The sequence below is a fragment of the Miscanthus floridulus genome, chromosome 9, assembly GCF_019320115.1.
Source record: "Miscanthus floridulus cultivar M001 chromosome 9, ASM1932011v1, whole genome shotgun sequence".
Lineage (NCBI taxonomy): Eukaryota > Viridiplantae > Streptophyta > Magnoliopsida > Poales > Poaceae > Miscanthus > Miscanthus floridulus.
Genome location: NC_089588.1, coordinates 16,704,946 through 16,723,488, shown reverse-complemented (window position 1 = coordinate 16,723,488; position 18,543 = coordinate 16,704,946).

Sequence of the window (18,543 nt, the reverse complement as noted above, 5' to 3'; positions counted from 1 at the left end):
GAGAGAAAAAGATATACAAGTACAACGACTAGATCTCATGTATCCTCGATCTCTCGGATCCAGACATGGCAAGCATGGAGGTGTAGTAGGCCATGTTTTTGGGTCTTTTTGTAGTAGTGAACACGAAGACAGATCGATCACCTTCAAATACCAGTGAAAATGACACTATCAAGTCATGTATATATTAAAAGACTGGTGTTATATATTATTAATATGAGAGTAATTACTGTTTTCTAGGTCCAAATTGGATTGTTCGTCGGTAAAGGTATCTATGGGCGTGTTTGGGACCACTTATATAAGGTTCATTTATAATTTAATCAAGATTTTCTTATAAGCCGCGGTCGAAAAAAATCTCCGGTAGAAAAAATCAGAGATGTTTAGCAATCCTGATTGTGTAGCAATCAAGGGTGTAAAAAGGACATATTTGCCCTTGACATTCTCGGCCATCTTCCGCAGGAGCACCCGCTGTTCCTCGAGCGAATGAGCCTTGCAGTGTCGGAGGGAAGGCATGTAGGAGTGCCCGCCTGTGAGCGGGTTCCAGCCATGGGCGCCTCCCTCGGCCATCCGAGGCGCCGCCGGAGGAGAAGATGCGGGAGTGGCCGCCTGCAAGCGGGTTTCCTCAGCCATGGGTGCCTCCCTCGGCCATCCAAGGCGTCGCTGGAGGAGTAGATGCGGAAGCGGACGAGACGGGAGTGGGGGTCGCCGAGGCGCTCTGACTGAGCCCGCGACGACTAGCCTCACACACGAGTGGGCGGGGGAGGCGAGCGGAGAGCTGTGCGGGACGCGAGAGGAAAAACGCCTGCACTGGACGAAACAGCAGCGGGAGGCTGCGGTGCCGAGAACACAGTATGCAATGCAAGTTGGATTCCTAGACAATCTAAAAAGAATCAAGGGTGTTTGGGTTGGATTCTCAATTATTTTCACCTAGAATCTTATTATAAGCGGTCCCAAACACGCCTTATATCTTCAAAATAAACAGACAATCTGAATGACAACTGGTGGACTAATTCTTTAAGTGGAGATGATTGAGCTAGGTCCACATGAAGGAGTTGAGCAAGGCTAGGAGATGGTGGAGACGATGATCATGGCCATGGTGCAAGTGCTCAACATTGGAGAAGAGAGACAGAGATTGAAACAACACATTGGAGAAGAGAGACAGAGATTGAAACAAGCCCTAAGGCAAATGTATATGCAATAGGGTTTTGTATCTCCGGTCCAGAGGTGCATTAGAGTGCATATCTGGATTTAGGATATACAGCCGTACTATTAAGAGGAAAATTTTAAAGCGATTACCGATATCTAATGCCACTAGGTGATGAATAACAATGCATAAGCATTAGATCTAGGGATGTGGCCAAGAAGCAAGTGAAAAAAAAAGCTTTAATTTTTTTTGAAAAATGCTAACTCAGTGCTTAAAGGTGTTGGTGTTCAAATAGAACACATTTGGAGTTAGTACATTTAAAAAATGGTCGAGAGAAGGGATTAGAGTATAGGTTTCTGCACTCATCACCAGATATAAGCATAGGCTCCACACTTGGTTAGACAACTTGGTTACCAGATTTGTCTAGTAGTCCCAGGGTTAGAGCACCAGCTTTTTAGTGGGTCTAGAAACCTTGCTAGACAGAGCTCCTAGACCCACCGGATGTCAAATAATTATTTTTCAAAAATAACTTTTTCTGTTTGAAATATGATTATTTCTCCAAGACGAAGGAAGTATATGTTATTTTTAGGGCTAGCTGTTGGACGTGTTTCTGGTCTATTCTTCAAAAGGAGAATGATAAGACCAAAAGTAAGTGCGCTATCAAATGATTGAGACTAGGACAATGGACATCTTTGCTAAGCTTGGGCAGTTGTCTCACTACTATAGATTCATGCATCACTACCAGGTCTAAATCTAGCATCACTGTCAGAATTGGATCCGGGAGAGGGCAAAAAAATATGTGTTTCTATGATTCAAACTTAGGACCTCGACATTTTCTCAAACGTCCATATGCTACACAACACTTGTGACTATATAACTAATGATAGTTCCTCTAGTTGATAGCTAGTTGGGTGGCTTTCGACCAAGTTGGCTCGAGGTTGAGCAAGTTGTAGGGTAAAGTCGTTAGTTGTTTGGATGGTGTTTTGAAAAGTTGGTCGGGATGAGTGGTAGACTCTCCCAGTTCGTGTTTTTTTTTGCCCGGTTTTCACTCAAAAAACTGGACCGACCCTTGTATTTTTATTTTCTGTATAATAAAAATTGCGGCAAAGCTTTTGCCGCCCCTTCTAAAAAATTCTATCACTTACGAAACTTATATTGTATGTTTGACACTTTAAATAAATCTCAAATATAAAGTTTGTTAACTGTAAAGTTGTAGATCTTGTCGAGTACTACAACTATGATGTTGACTTTGTCTCAATTCGACATTGTCAACCATTTCATATTTGTACATATACACCATTTCAAGTTAAAATGTTGTCAACTATAAAGTTAAAAAGATCCATGGACCCCAGCTCCACATTCACAGATCTAGCAGGTCACACGGATCAAGAAAATGCAGCCAGCGGCAGCACAAAAATGAACATCTAAATTGGAGAAAGCATCAGAAAGTAATATTAAGCTAGGCTCCAATTCAAGCTGATCTGATGACAACTGGATAACATTGAATCGCAAAATGCTACTACCAAATCAACTATCTCCGAACAGCTATCCTGAAATTACTTCCTCGATGACACATGCACCAGTATTTCGAAACAAACATACTAGTTCAGTGTTGCATGTTCAAATCAAGCAGATAGTTGGTTGTACAACATAGTTGATTTTTTTAGAACAAAGGCATTCACCCAGCTTTATTGAAAGCGTAACGAACACCAACGATCCAGGAACTGGGGTTACCAGTTTTACAGTTTAGGCCCAAAAGAAACTACAGGAGTTTTAACAACCATCGACTCTCCCCATACCAATGGCTTAACCAAACAGGTAATAGCTAAAAACTAGTAAACAACTCTACTAAGCCAAAGCTAAAAGCATCCAACTACATCGAAGAAGATAGCGCACGTAACTTTGAATCAGTAAGCGTTCGCCGCCATCACATTTATCATCTCGTCAGCCATGGGACTCAGCTTGGCTTTCACCAGAGGGCGCCAGGTCTTGATTAACATCAGAGTCTTGCGTATGATCGCGTTCGGGGATGACATCACCTTGTTGAACACCACATCATTTCGGGTCTTCCAAATGGTCCATAATGCACCTTTTAAGGATTCAGCTTTTTAGCCATTGTCTTCGAGAGAACAGTTGTGCCATCATCTTGTATCCTAGAGCTTTGTTTGCTAATCACTTGCAGCTTGTTGATCTGCCTGGCTTCATTTGTGATTGTCATCTTTGCTGCCTCAATGCTTGGCTTAAGCACAGCCTGTTCTTCACCAAATGATAGCTTTCTGTGTCTGGATATTAGCATTTGACAGTTCCTGACTGGTACCTTCAACCCTTCTTCCCAGCTTCCTTGGTCTTCAGGATATCAGTACTGTCAGCATTTTGGCTTCTGGAACCCTGAGTATCTAGTGTGCTCATACTGGTGAGGATCACTTCTTTCTTCAGTTAACAACTCTACAGCATTGGCTGACTTATGTGAGACCTCTACTTCAGTGTTTGATAACCATCTGATCAGAGATAGGAATGGCTTGGTATGTCCACACAATGAAGATATGCAGATTCCATACCCTTCTGTTGTACTATACTGACGAATTCAGTCATTCTTCAGCCTGTGTCACACTAGAAATTAGGTTCCTAGGTTACATCTTCTGTCAGAGTAAAACCCAGTTCAGACAAATCATCAACCAGAATCCTTTCCTTTTCCTGAGAATTCACCACCTTTCCATTGTCTTATGCATCTCTAAAGCCGACTCCTGAATCTCCTGAATTAAATCAGGCAAGCAACCTCTGATGAAGTCCTATCTCTTATTGTGGTAAGAATGATGAATTGGATGAGCCCATCAAGCCAACACAGTTGATTTTAGCAGAGGATCCCCACACCATTCGCCTGACATCGACGCCGCGGGCGTCGGCAGCGCCTGTCCTCCGTAGCTTGCCGGGGCCGTCAGGAGAGGCCACGTCCGCACACCGTCGCGACACCCCAGCCACCTTCACCCCACGCCGGCACTTCTCACTAGTCATCTTTGATCCCCTGCTGCTTGGTGACTCTTCCCCATGCCAGTGCCTCCCCAGTCACCTCACCTGAAGCCGCGACTCCGCCCGACTCCAGAAAGGGCAAACAAAGGGCATGGAGGGGTGGTTCCCCCATTGGGATGCACGAGAGTGTAGCATGGAAACTCCACAAGTGAAGTAGGGCAGCGATGGGTTATCAATAGTTCATATCGTGGCCTTGATGAGACATTAGGTTGAATGGTACCCATTCTTTCGATGTCATTTCTCAGATCATTGGAAGAAGAAGGGGCCTCAATGACCGCCTCATACCCTAAAGAGCGAGAACCTAATCCACCCTCACCACCATTCAGAAGGCATCACCTGATCGAGAAGCAAGAAGCCTCGAAACCTAAAGGGCTAGAACCTAACCCACTACATATCCCCAACCAAGAATCCACCCTACCCAAGCGACAAAAATGTGGCTCAACAACACGAAGGCCCTAGAAGCCAAATGGTCACGACACATAAGAAGACACTATCAGTTTGACATGAAGAAGTGCATGTTCGAATTATCAAAGAGTAAAAAGACAACACTAGTAGCCGACAACGTGTCAACAAGTCCGGCTCCTTGAAGACCATAAGAAGGCCAACAAAAGAAGATTACAAAGATGTCCCCAAACATTATCTGCTTGGCTAGGCCTCTATCCCGTGGCATGACCTCCACAAGATTCTGCCTCAAAAATTACTTTTCTTAGGGCCCAAGCAAGGTTATCATCAGAGGTAGAACCAGGGCTAGCAGGGGTTGTGGCCCCCCCCAATGCAGGATAATTTGTTTTAATACCCTTGTAAAATTTCCATTTTGTAGCACATCAAGGCATAAATTCACTCACTTTTATCAAATATTATGATTTTTTATTATGAATACTAAGTACATGTGGTAGAAACATTTAAAAAATTACTGAGATGTACACTTATGTATATGTTTATCATACTTAGATATGTCATCATATATGTCTGGCCCCCTTCATCAAATCGCTGGTTCCACATCTGGTTGTCATTGATTTTAGAGGACATTCAGTTGATGTTCTGCCTCAGACTCAGTGTCCAATTCTTGTCGATTGTGCCTGTAAGTTCACTCGTACAATTATGTGTTATTAATATATGGTTAGGTCATGGAGTCTCTATCATGCGCGTGTGCCACGCAGAATGCAACATGAAGATTAGGAGATGAGGTTTGATGACGGCATGTATGCTCAACAGAAGAAAAAGGATTGGGTATCTCAACCCGATGAGGATAAGCGAGAACAAGCACACTTTGAGGATTGCATTGACTAGGTCACTCTCTTTAGGGCAAGACCAGCGAGCAATTTGTGAAGATTAAAGATGACAACCAAAAATACGTCGGCCTTCACGTGGTGACCTACATATGAAAACACACCGCTCGAATTTCAAGACATACAATGTGCAATGCCCCCTACAAGTTTGTGTATGTCTACCTTTGCCTAGTCTTCATTAATAAGCTCGAAATAACAGAATTATGGTCTTAACACATGCATTGACCACTGCATTTGTGTAATGGTTTTGGTCTGAGGATGGAACGATGCTGGTCCTTGACCTTGCCGATTACCTGACGAACAACTATGAAAATTCTTGGCACTTATACAAGAGTAGTTGAGGTATGCATGCATATACATGAATATTTCTGTATTTGCGATGATAGTTTGGAAATGACTTTGGTAGATTATTCTAGCTCGTCAGTGCATACATGTGGTACAAGTTCATGGGTGGACAATACAATTTAATTGAAAAAGAAACCGACGGGTAGTAAATACCAATTGGCTTGTAAATTTTAAATAAATGCCCTACATTTGTAATATATATGTATGTAGCAACTAATTAGCCCCTTGTTTCGTCATATAGTGCCACAAGCAATCACCAGGAACGGTTTTTTGAGGGTACTACGTGTGCGAGTATCTTAGGGGAAACAGGCGATACACCATGAACTCAAGCGAAGTAAGTAATAGTGATATATCAAGTTTTTTTATTTATGTTGCAAATGCATTGATGACTTATAAATATATTATGACTATAATCTTTCTTTGAAGGTTTATTATTGTGAACCAACTCACGATCTCAAAGATAAAGACATCAGAAACATATGTACTGACATGTGCCGGTTCATCATGTGTGAGATTATTCACTATGATGGAAATATTTTGATGATACCTCTGATTTAGCAAAGCCAGAGTACCGAGAACTTGTTGATTTTGCTAGGATGGAACTGAAGAAAAAGATAAGTGTTGGTGACTTCATGCAACATATGACAAATGAGTTAAAAAACTTGATGTGTGTGTCTATATATATATATATATATATATATATATATATATATAGGGTAAGGCAAATTTGTGGCTATCCCATAGAATAACTTATTTTATGGCTAGCTCAGTTTACGATAATGTTTGTACTGATTTATGATACATTGTGTTACTATAACTAATTAGGATATTTACCATAATGTTGTAATAGACCACTTAGGACTTTAGGAGAAGTTGCAGTAATGTTGTAAATTAGTACGGTCGGTATAGTAACTCAAACCATAGAATAGGTTACTATATATAGCCAGCTAGAAACAAATATATCGTGCTACTACGTCTCTTGCACAGTAGCACGATATATACTTAATGTGTAGAAACTGTGCAAGACATGTAGTAGCGCGGAATATACTTAATAATAGTAGGAGTAATCTAAGGAGAACATTTAATTAATATGGTTCAGTATATATATATTTGGTATTTTGAGCACACTTACAACAACACGAACACGACACACATTACATCATCTGTCTTATATAATATAGTAGTAGGTTGTGGGCCAACTCCTCTTACGTGCCACTGGTAGCGTAACATGTGAATTAGTCTCCGCATACACGCAACACATATATGAACACACAGACGGGAGTAGGTTATTCGTATACGTAGTACGTAGTGTACATATATATAGTAGGAGTAAATATCTAGGTGCACGTAATGCGCACATTTGTGCCGTGCGTTCGTGCCAGCGTGCTGAATTATGTGTGCGCATCATATTGGGCCTTGCACGCATGCGAGGGGCCCATTGGTGTTGGGCACGACAATGGGGCCAATGGTGATGTTGGTAGTGGGATAGCAATAGCAGAATGTGGTGCTGTGCCTGGGGCAACCAGGTTAAGGACGAGTATCAACGAGATGCCGCGTTAAAAGGTAAGTGCCCAGGGCTTGAAAGAACGTAGTGGAGTTTGTGAATCCGGAAGGACACGGGTGTTTGGGATGGTGGCGATGGAGCCGGTGACTGCGCCCCGCACTGAAGCCGCCGTCAACACGAGTGCCACGGCTAGGAACAGAAGCGTAGGGAATACAACGGACTTGTTGTTGGACGCCATCGCTAGTAGCTAAGCTATGGAAGATGGATATATATATGTGTGTGTGTGTTGTCTTCTCAACTATGTGTGTTTGTGATTGAAGGTGTATCGGCCATAACTAGTATTTATAGGCCATCCATCGGCAGGACATGCGATCGCATCGCGCAAGGCGTACGTAGCCCTAGCGCATGCAGGTCATCAGTCTACACTACTAGAGGCGCCCTCTTTGCCGAGGGCCCAGGGCACTCGGCAAAGGCCCAAAAGCCCTCGGCAAAGGCTTTGCCGAGCGCCGCCCTCGGCAAAGAGCCCTCGGAAAAAATTTAACAGCAAAGAGGCTCTTGCCGAGGGCCATTGTCGGGCACTCGGCAAAGCCTTTCCGGGGGCCACGGCGACACTCGGCAAGAAAAAGCAGCCGTCAATGGCGCTGCTCCGGTGACGGCGCCTTTCTGCGATGCCGACAGTAGGGCACTCGGTAAAGACATTTTTTATATTTTTTCAAAAACTCTTTGACGATTGCCACGGCGGCGCGCACCCAGCTTGGCACTCGGCAAGATTTTTGGCTTTTTTTTAAAAAAATCTTTGTCGATGTGCATGTCCTGGCTCTCGGCAATGTTTCCCAGCTTTGCCGAGTGCCATGGCCATTGCACGCGCAAATCAACCGAAATCGCATTTTTTGTTTTTTGCATTCCACTGACACAAACAGTTCAAATATATATATCACATGTCACATATATATCACAACATCACAATAATCACATATATATCACAACAAACCATTTCACACATTATATCACAACCACAACTCAAATAACAACATATCGCAACCACAAGTCAAATATCACAACCACAAGTCACAAATTCACAACCACAGTCCATCAAGTCCAAGCACAAGTCAACCACAAGTGAAGCTCAAGTCCAAGCACATGACGAAGCACAACTCCTCAAAAAGCGGCCTATGACATGATGGTGAAGCAAAGGCCTCCATCATTCGGTGACGCATGAGCGGGGTTATTCGAACCCGCTGACGGAAGCTGCAAAAAGGATAAGAGGTTGCATGTTGTGAGATTCATCTAGTAAGTTTCTATGTGAAGCATTGGTGTATGTCATAGCTAGTGCAAGCATCTAGTAAGTTTCTATGTCAAGCATCTAGTAAATTGAGATGTCAGCATGGTTGTATGTCTAGCTTAGTGCAAGCATGTAGTAAGTTTCTATGTCAAGCATCTAGTAAGTTTCTATGTCAACCATGGTTGTATGTCAAGGAAGCATCTAGTAAGAGTGACTTTCATACTTACAGGAGTGGCTGTAGGAGTAGGCGGTGGAGGAGCTGCCAACGGCAAAGGTACACTCCCTTGCTGGACATTCCGCATGAAGGCCTCCATTTCTTGCATCCTCCTCTCCTAGGCCGCGAACGCTTCCCTCTGGGCCTACAGCTGCACGCTCTGAGCCTCGACTATGAGCTTCTAGGAATGCAGCTCGGCCTGCAATACAAACTTCAATGTTTTAGTAATGCAAATGTAACTTAGGTGTGCAAATATGAACGTACGATGAGTAAAACAGGACGTACCTTGAGAGCATCGACCCACTGTAGTGACGGAGTAGGCCATGGGCGTATGGGCTGGCTAGAGCTTGTGCTCCGTGCTCGGAGCACGCCGAGAGAGGGAACAGTGGTGGAGTCAATGGCGCCGTCTGCAATCCACAGCCGCCCATGCTTTTTGCCTCCTCCTAGCCTCATGATGGTCTTTGCATCAATGGGCTCAGTGCGCACATCGTAATCTTCCCCATGGACCTCCCTCACCTTTGAGGTGTACTCTTGGACCTTAGTGTGCACGGTCGGGTCGAAGTACACCTCGCGTGGGGCAAACGGGTCGAAGGAGACAGGGGAAGACGCCTTGCCCATGTGGGACATAGCCCACGCAGAGAACTCCGAGACCTCCATGCCCGGGTGTGCAGCCTCCTGCGAGTAAGACGGCAAGATGGTGAGAAATAAGGCAGAACTCAACGTCAAATAAGATAAAAGAAATCACTTACATATGCTTGTTTGTAGGTGGGGAGGCTGCGGCTGCCTTGATGGTGAGCAGCGCCTCGCCTCAGCAGATGCTGGTCCTGCTGCCTCGCGTGGTTCTCAACGAAGTCATTGGACAACCACCTATCCACGATCATCTCCCAGCACACGGAGTGGGATCAGCACCACCAGGGAATCACCTACAAGTCATCGATTATTTGACATAGAAAAAGATAAAATTAAATCGACTTAATCTCAAAACGAATCATTATTAATGTTTTTCATCTACCTCAAGGTACTAGGCCCGAGACAGCTCCACCTGTCTTGCATCAGGCTTGCTGATGGACTGCTTCAACACCATGGCGTAGTAGTCTCTATGGCCTGCACACGTGCCTCGTGGTGCATGTCGGTGACGTACTTCCTACAGGCGCGCGGCAGCCGCCTGATCCACCTGGGCCTCAAGTCCTTCTTCCTGCTTGAAATACCTCTGCATACAAAACCGATGTATCCATTCATTATTTCAATAAAAGACTTGCCCAAAGAAAATATTGTGCGAGAGAGACTTCCCCAAAACTCCACCAGTACCCGCTCCTGCTTGTTGTGGTACCTGTCGTCAGGGGCCAACTGGTACCTATCCCATGTGTAGGCCGGCTCCCGCATGTCCTCGGACACATTCACAAGGCCGAGGTACCATTTCCTGCACAAAACACCAAGGATGCTCGCAGGGGAGCGTGCAGGAGTACCCGACAAAACCAACCAAGCCCTGCACAAGTGATTAAGAAAATTTATCAGTTCCTCTTTTGATTTCCAACATTATCATATGAAGTAGTTGTGATAACATCTATAGTTACTTACCTCTTTGCCATAGGGCGAATCAGTGCCCGGTTGCGAGGAAGCGGAGGCTGAGGGAGGCTCGCAGGGACCTCGCTGGTAGACAATCGGGGTAGCGGAACTGTCGCCCTCAGCGGCCTCGCCATCGGTGGCCTCATCCTCAGCCGCCTCATCCTCGGTCTATCAGACATCCTCGTCCTCGGGCGTGGCCATCACGTGCTCCCCCTCCATCACCTCGTCTAAAGGTGGCGGGGAAGGAGTCCACTGCCTCCTGCTGACCCTGGTCCTCTCCTCTGACCTCCTATGGATGCTACCCCTAACCCCGACCCCTCGTCTGAAAATGGGAGGGGCATGGTTCTCCCGTAATGGAGGTCGTCTCACGTCGTGGATGGCTGCTCGCCATCACCTGCAATCACAAAGAATGAACAAGACTTATTAGTATATATATTAGAAATAGATTCAAAATAATAAATAAAACACAAACTAAACAAACATAAGTAGTACATGTATTAGAAATAATCTTCATGATTAGGATCATAGGTGTCGTCATCACTGTCAAAATTGTCCAAATGGGCAACACTATCTGAAGGTTCTATGTTGTCTTCGTCAGTCATTGCCTAGCCTTAATCGGTCAAGCATTTCTATGTCCTTGGCATTTTGCACCACATCTCCATCAACCTCGTCATCCTCCGTTTCGTTGTCTACTTCCATTTCGATCGCTTCGGGTAAGACTATCTCAAACGTGCCTGGTAGTCCATCTTCTGATAGAACTATCCATCATATGTGTTGCGTTTGAAGTTGTAATCGTCATCGTTGGGGCAGGTAGTTTACCGTGTGGAGACACCTGGTGCACAATAGCCCAACCCATAAGATCCGCTTTGTCTTGGTTGGCATATCGCAGTATAGTACACCTGCACGGCCTGTTGAGCCACCAATGTAGACATCTTTCCTGGATAGACGGAATCTTCTCAAATCTCGCCAGCCAAGATGAAGGGGGTCTGTCTCGTTTTTCGAGGATTAAACCAGTGGCATTTGAACACGACAGGTTTATGTTTGTGACCATGAAATGAGAGTTCATAGATTTCCTCAACTCTACCATGATAGTCGAGGCCATCAGTGCCGGGCGTGCAAACTCCGCTATTTGTGGTTTTTCCGTTTGGGCCGAGTCTGCTCATTCTTGTTGTGTGGGAAGCGATATCCGTTCACGTCAATAACAGGGAATGGACTTACACCCCTAACATCATAGCCACCTGCAACCCTATCTCAACTCCTCACTCATGGACGAGTCCGTCTGGGCCTGCAAGCTCAAGCATGATAGGTCGTTATATTAACGAACGAACGAGAAACTTGGATATGGAATGTGGGAGCTAAAATTGGACATTACCTTTTGTTTGAACCAAGAAATGAAATCAAGCCTCCCCGCACCCGCACCCCGAGAAAGAAGGGTGTCATGTTCCTACGAGGTAGGATCCCTTGATTGATGCTAGGACTCACGAACAAATTCCCTATCCGAACGAGAATCAGTGGGGTTTGCATGAAGATATTCAGGGCGTATTGAAACAAGTTCGTTGAGAACTTACTCGACGAACGACTGCACCTCAGGAAGGTTGGTCAACACATATAGCATGACACTTCGCCACTCTTCATTTCCCAATATCTTATTGGTCGATCCACTTGCGCTGCCGAGTTGGCCTTGGAACAGGTTGTGTTTCCATTCATTTTCGCCAACATTGTAACGAGGGAGTGGATTATGATTGATAGGAAGTTTTCGGCTTGTAGTATAGTGTTGTGAAGTTTGCCACCTCCTCCCTTAGACTTGCCTCTGCAATGGAAGCCTCAATTCTAGCTTTATTTGTACATTTCTTGCGAAGAGTCTTTAGACATCTCTCGATTGGATAGCACCACCGGGCTTGCACGGGCCCCCCCAAACGTGCCTCGGACAGGAGGTGCACAATCAGATGCTGCATGGGCAAGAAGAAGCCGGGTGGAAAGATCTTCTCTCAGCTTACAGAGCAACACATGTGCCGCTTTTTCCAAGTCCTGAGCGACTGGTCTGAGATATCTCCTTAGCACAAAGCTGACGGAAGAAAAGCTCAACTCTACCAGCACTTGCCAACATGGTCAGGGACATAGCCTTAGGACCATCGCCGGAAGAAGCCGCTCAATCCATATGTGGTAGTCATGACTCTTCATCCCGTTGACTCATAAAGTGCCTAAGTTCACTCCCCTGCTCAGATTTGCTGCATATCCATCTGGGAACATTAACGTCTTGATCCATTTTAGTACTTCCCTCCTTTGATCGGGTTCCAAGATGAAATCGACCTTAGGTCTTTTCCATTGTTTGTTTCGCCACTAGGAGGCCGCATCTCTTGCTTCGGTCTATCACACAACGTCGCTAGGTCCACTCTAGCCTTAACGTTGTTCCTTAGACTTGTCAGTGTTCATGAGAGTTCCCCAAAGTGCCTCGGCGATATTCTTTTCGGTGTGCATTACATCAATGTTATGTGGCAGAAGAAGGTCATTCGAAATAGGGGAGCCTCATCAAGCCGGACTTATGAGTCCACATATGTTCCTCACCATATCCCACAAAACCACCTCCTTCATTGGGCACGAGAGCATCTATCTGAGCACACACCTCAGCACCACTCTTCATGCGCGGTTTAGGGTCTATCACTGCAACACCTTTCGTAAAGTTCTTGATGTCTTGTCTGAATGGATGGTTAGAAGGGAGGAATTGACGATGCCTATCGAACGACGAATACTTGCCACCCTTCTTCAACCAAATGAACCTCATAGCTTCCTTGCATATTGGGCACGGGAACTTCCCGTGGACACACCAGGCGGCGAATAACCCATACGCCTAGGAAGTCATGCAGGGAGTAGTGGTACCAAACATGCATCTTGAAGGATGATTTTGTAGCTCGGTCGTATGTCCATACCCCCTTCTCCAAGCGTCGATCAATTCATCAATCATAGGCTCCATGTACACACCCATATTACTCCACGGGTGTCCAGGAATTATCAACGACAAGAAGACATTATGCCATTGAAAGGAGATGCCGGGGGAGATTCAGGGGGGATAACAAACACGGGCCAACATGTGTATGGGGCAGACAACTGTCCATAAGGATTGAACCCATCTGTTGCCAGCGCGACACGTACATTACGAGCCTCAGCTGCTTTGTCAGGATGTTTGTCATTAAAGTACATCCATGCTTCGGCATTGGACGGATGCACCATCGTCCATGGCTTGTACCGTACACCTTCTTTATGCCATGTCATCTGTTTCGTGGATTCCTCGGTCATGAAAAGCTGTTGGATCCTCGGCACAAACGGAAGGTGCCGTAGGACTTTCGTGGGGATCGTAAGTTGCCTCTTCTGGCCATCTCTAGAGTCTACCTCCAGGTACCTTGAGGATTTACACTTCGGACAGTACTTTGCATCCTTGTGATCTTTCCTAAATAAGACGCACCCCTTCAGACAAACATGTATCTTGTCATATGGCATCTTAAGCATACGAAGTAAGTTTCTATGACTCGTGCAAGTTCTTCAGCAGAATGTGCTTCTCCAGTAGCATGCTGCCAAACAGGCCAACATCTTATCAAAGCCTTATGACTCAGATTTATCTCGGCCTTCAACCCCATAAACACGTCCAGTGGCATCCAGCTGAGAAAACCGTTGTACTCTCATGAAGGGGTTTCTATGCCGAGTCCACCATTTTCGTAGAAGGCCTTAGCGGCTTCCTCCATCTCCTCCTTCTCACGTCCTTCTGTGAAGTGTCATCTAGCATGTCTGCTACTACGGCATCATCAATCAAAAGCCTAGAGGCGTGGTCTCACCACCTCCGCTCTTATACGATCTGCTTCACCATGGTGGATCCACCGGTGGTAGCCAGCCGTATAACCATTGTACACAGATGTTACCATGGTCACCTTGTCTACCCTTCTGTTGTTGTCACATTTGCTATACGGGACACCAAAGTTTAGAATGTCCTTTAGCTACACCCGAGCTCCATGCATTGTTCCAAGAAAGCATCTGTCCCATTCACCCACTCAATGTCAAAGTCACACTGCTTCTCCGACCCGTGTACATCCACTGACGGTCTTCCAATCCTTCCACATATACAGCACATAGTAATGTAAACCATCAATTGCATCTACGTGGTGTTCCTACTCTCTAATAGGTGAGGATAGGTCCTAATCCCACCCGCGGATGCGTAGATGAGGTTAGTTTCCCATGCTCCGCTCCCTATCCGAGACAGAATTTGGCAGCACCTCCCCACTGTTCTCCCGATGCACGTCCTGCAAGGCAGAGTGTGTATCCGGAGAACAACAGGGGGTGATGCCAAAAACACCATCTCGGACCGGAGTGGACCATGGAAAACTAACCCATCTACGCATCCGCGGGCTGTCCAAAAAATATGGACAATCCAAAACAGATACGGTCGCAGATATACAAAGATCTGTATACCTCCAACCGTATCTCTTTCGACCGGGAGAACACCTAACTAGGTTACTATGACCAAAAGACCACATACGGATAGAGGGGTTATACCTAGGGTGCCGGTGGTGAGGTACAGGGTAGCGGGGGCGGTGGAGATTCGGTTGCAGGGGATTGAGTCGGACACGGTGTAGGAAGACCCGCAGCACCGACGAAGACGATCGGGGTCGCCGAGTCCCTCCCCACAGGTCCACCTACAAAAAAGGGCAAAAATGGTTAGTGTCGACTCAAAAATTCCGACAGGCACCTCCCCTGCATGGGGAGGTTCCCAAACCTGCAAAAAAACATGGCACAAAGGCCAACAACCACATATATACCAAACAATGGGCACGAAGGCCAACAACCACCATATATCAAGAGGAGCCATGTACTTTTAGTTCTCTTTCCATGCAGATGAAAGTATTGAAGTAGTACAACAACAATTACTACTAACCCTACAACTACTACTAACACTACTACTAACAACTACTTAACTACTAAAAGTACTAATACTAAGAACTACTTAACTATTAACAATACTACTACTAACCACTACTACTTACTAACTACTACTATTTACTAACTACTACTACTACTAAGCCTACAACTAACACTACTAACTACTACTAACACCACTACTACTTACTAACTACTACTATTTACTAACTACTACTACTACTAACCCTACAACTAACACTACTACTACTACTACAACTAACACTACACTAACACTACTACTACTACTACTAACACTACAACTAACTACTACTAACACTACTAACTACTACTACTACTACTAACACTACAAGGGTAGGGCTTACCTTGGCGGCAAGAACGGCAAGAGCAAGGGCCGTGACGACGGCGGGGATGACCGTAGCAGCGCGAGGATCAACGGGTGGTCGGAAGGCGCGAGGATCGACGGGCGGTCGGGTCGGCACCTTCCTCTTCTTCCTCCTCCCCCTTCTCTTTCTTCCTCTTCCTCCCCTTCCTTCTTCTCTTCTTCCTCTTGCTCCTCTCCTTCTCCCTCTGCTGGCCGGCCGCAAGGCACGGCCGGGCTGGTTGAGCTCGGGGCCGGCGGGGGAGCTCGGGGCTGGCCGGTGGCTTTCCCTGGGGAGCTCGGAGCCTGGGGCACCGGCAAGCTCGGGTGGCGGCTGGGGAACCAGGGCGCAGGCGCGGGGCCGTTGGGGCGGGGGCGCGGGTCCGCCGGGGTGCGGGCACGGGGCCACCGGGGCGCGGGCACGGGGCCGCCGGGCGCGAGCGCAGGGCCACCGGGGCGGGGGCCGCGGCCGTCGGGGCTAGGCGGAGCGCCGGCCGGGCGCCGGGGTGAGCGCCACCGGGATGGGGCGGGGGGCGCGGGACGGGGGCGTTAGGGCGGGCCCGGCAGGACTTCGCCGGAGGGGCCGATGGCGGGGTCGGCGGCGGCGGCGTGGGGGCAGGTGGGAGACGAGTGAGGAGGGGGTGGGGTTGGGCCGGCCCATTCTGGGCCTTTAGGTTAAAAGATTTGCCGAGTGCCAGGCCTAGCGGCACTCGGTAAAGGTTTTTTTTTTATTTTTTTTTAAAAATTCTTTGCCGAGCGCCCTGTGACCTGGCGCTCGGCAAAGGCTTCTTTGCCGAGTGCCAAGGTTGGCACTCGGCAAATTAAATTTTTTTTTGTTTTTTTCACCCCATTTTTTTTGGGGGCCTTGCTATAGTAATTAAAACTCCATTTCAAAATTTGGGACAATTTTTAGTTTTTTTTACTTTATTTCCTTAATTAGTTTTGTTTTGTTGAATTCTTGTCGACTATTTCAAATTTGAACTGCATGTACATGAAATAATGGAATTTGGTCATTCAAACAATGGTATTCATGATGTTTGGCGTATGTTGAGGCCGTATCCAGGAACTCGCATGAAATTACGAGCATCTTGTTGTCGTAACATGACGATTGTACTTGCGGGAAAAGTGTATTTAAATTATATAAAATCCAAACGAAGTCCGAAAATCACAAAACTTGTCGAGGTGTCTTGTTATCGCATGTGGAGGCCGTGGTAAAAAATTGAGAAAGCTTGGAGCAAGTTGCGACGTCGGATACCTAAAAGCCAAGACATCTCCACATGTGGAGATGTCTGGGTTTATGCATCCTGACGTCGCAACTTGCTCGAAACATTCTCAATTTTTTACCACAGCCTACACATGCGATAACATGACACCTCGACAAGTTTCATGATTTTCGGACTTCATATGGACCTTTATATAATTTTTAAAACACATTTTCCGACAAGTGGCTCGTCATGTTACGTGAAGAAGATGCGCGAAATTTTATGCGAGTTCCTGGATAGAGACTCAACATACACCAAATACCATGAATAACATTTTTTGAAGCACTAGATTACAATATTCCATGCACTTGCAGTTTCAAATTTGAATTATATATAAAAATTCAACATAATCAAATTAATCAACCAAATATAAAAAAAACTAGAAAAAGCACCAAATTTGAACATGAAGATGTAAACAATGTAGGCGGGCCCCAACAAAAAATTGGGGTAAAAAACAAAAAAAAATTGAAAATTTGCCCGAGTGCTTAGCTTGGCCACTCGGCAAAGACCTGTCTTTGCCGAGTGCCTGGTCCCAGGGGCACTCGGCAAGAATTTTTTAAAGTAAAATTTTTTCAAAAATGGTTAAAAGTTCTCTTGCCAAGGGCCCCTAACGGTGTGATGCATCGGCAAAGATTGACGGGCCAGGGGATGGAAGTCGTGTCAAGGCGGTGTTGCGAGCGGGCCGGCCCTAAGCCGGCCAATAATTTATTGTTGCCGTGTTTGTTTCTTGTCTTTGCCGATTCGAGTGTTTGGCCCTACTTGGCACATAGTCTTTTGCCGAGGAAGAGCTGTTCTTTGCCGAGGGTCAGGCCATCGGCAAAGGACTCTTTGCACGAGTGCCCGAGCATTTTCCCTCGGCAAATCCTCATTGCCCTCGGCCAAGATGCTCTGTCCGGTTCTAGTGCTTTTACAGGGATGCAAGTGTCTTTGGGGCTAAGTGGTGCTCAGTCCGTGCTTGTCCGGCTGGCCGGCGGCACACCAACGAAGAAGAAAACAACGTACCCTCCTGGACATTCAAGGGTCGTTCCCATGCAGCTACTATCTGTTCCATACTTCCAATCTAAGGCTTCTTCCGTGCCGCTCACACAAACAAAAAGAGACACGATGCATGCCTGCATTACGGCTTATCCTAGGAGTAGAAGCACTTAGAGACTGGAAAATTGAACAAGTACGTAAGAGTAATGCGCCTATGTATACTCCAACTAGCTCATAGATTAGCAAGACCTACGAACAAGCTATAAGATCCTAGAAACCAAAAAAAGAAGAAAGAAGATACAGCTAAGGATATACCACAAGGGTGATGTAGGTAGCATATATAATGATATAAGCCTTGTAAAGGACCTTTATTTTACATGCCGTACAGCACCGATGGATCTAAACCTTGCATCAACAACCCGAAACTTGGTGTCTGACACAGGGTATTCGGGCAGTCAGTAACGGAGGTGCCCCTATCAACTGGCGATTTACGACCAGGTAGTGTAGACTGATAGGGCTAGGATCCCTACCGGAGCCGCTACGCAGATTGTACGGATGCGAGACGGCTGGACGTGGGCGAGTGACGGCGCCGAGGGCGCCGTGGATGCAACGGCTGTGTGTGAGAGAGAGAGGCGGCTAGGGTTTCACCCGGCT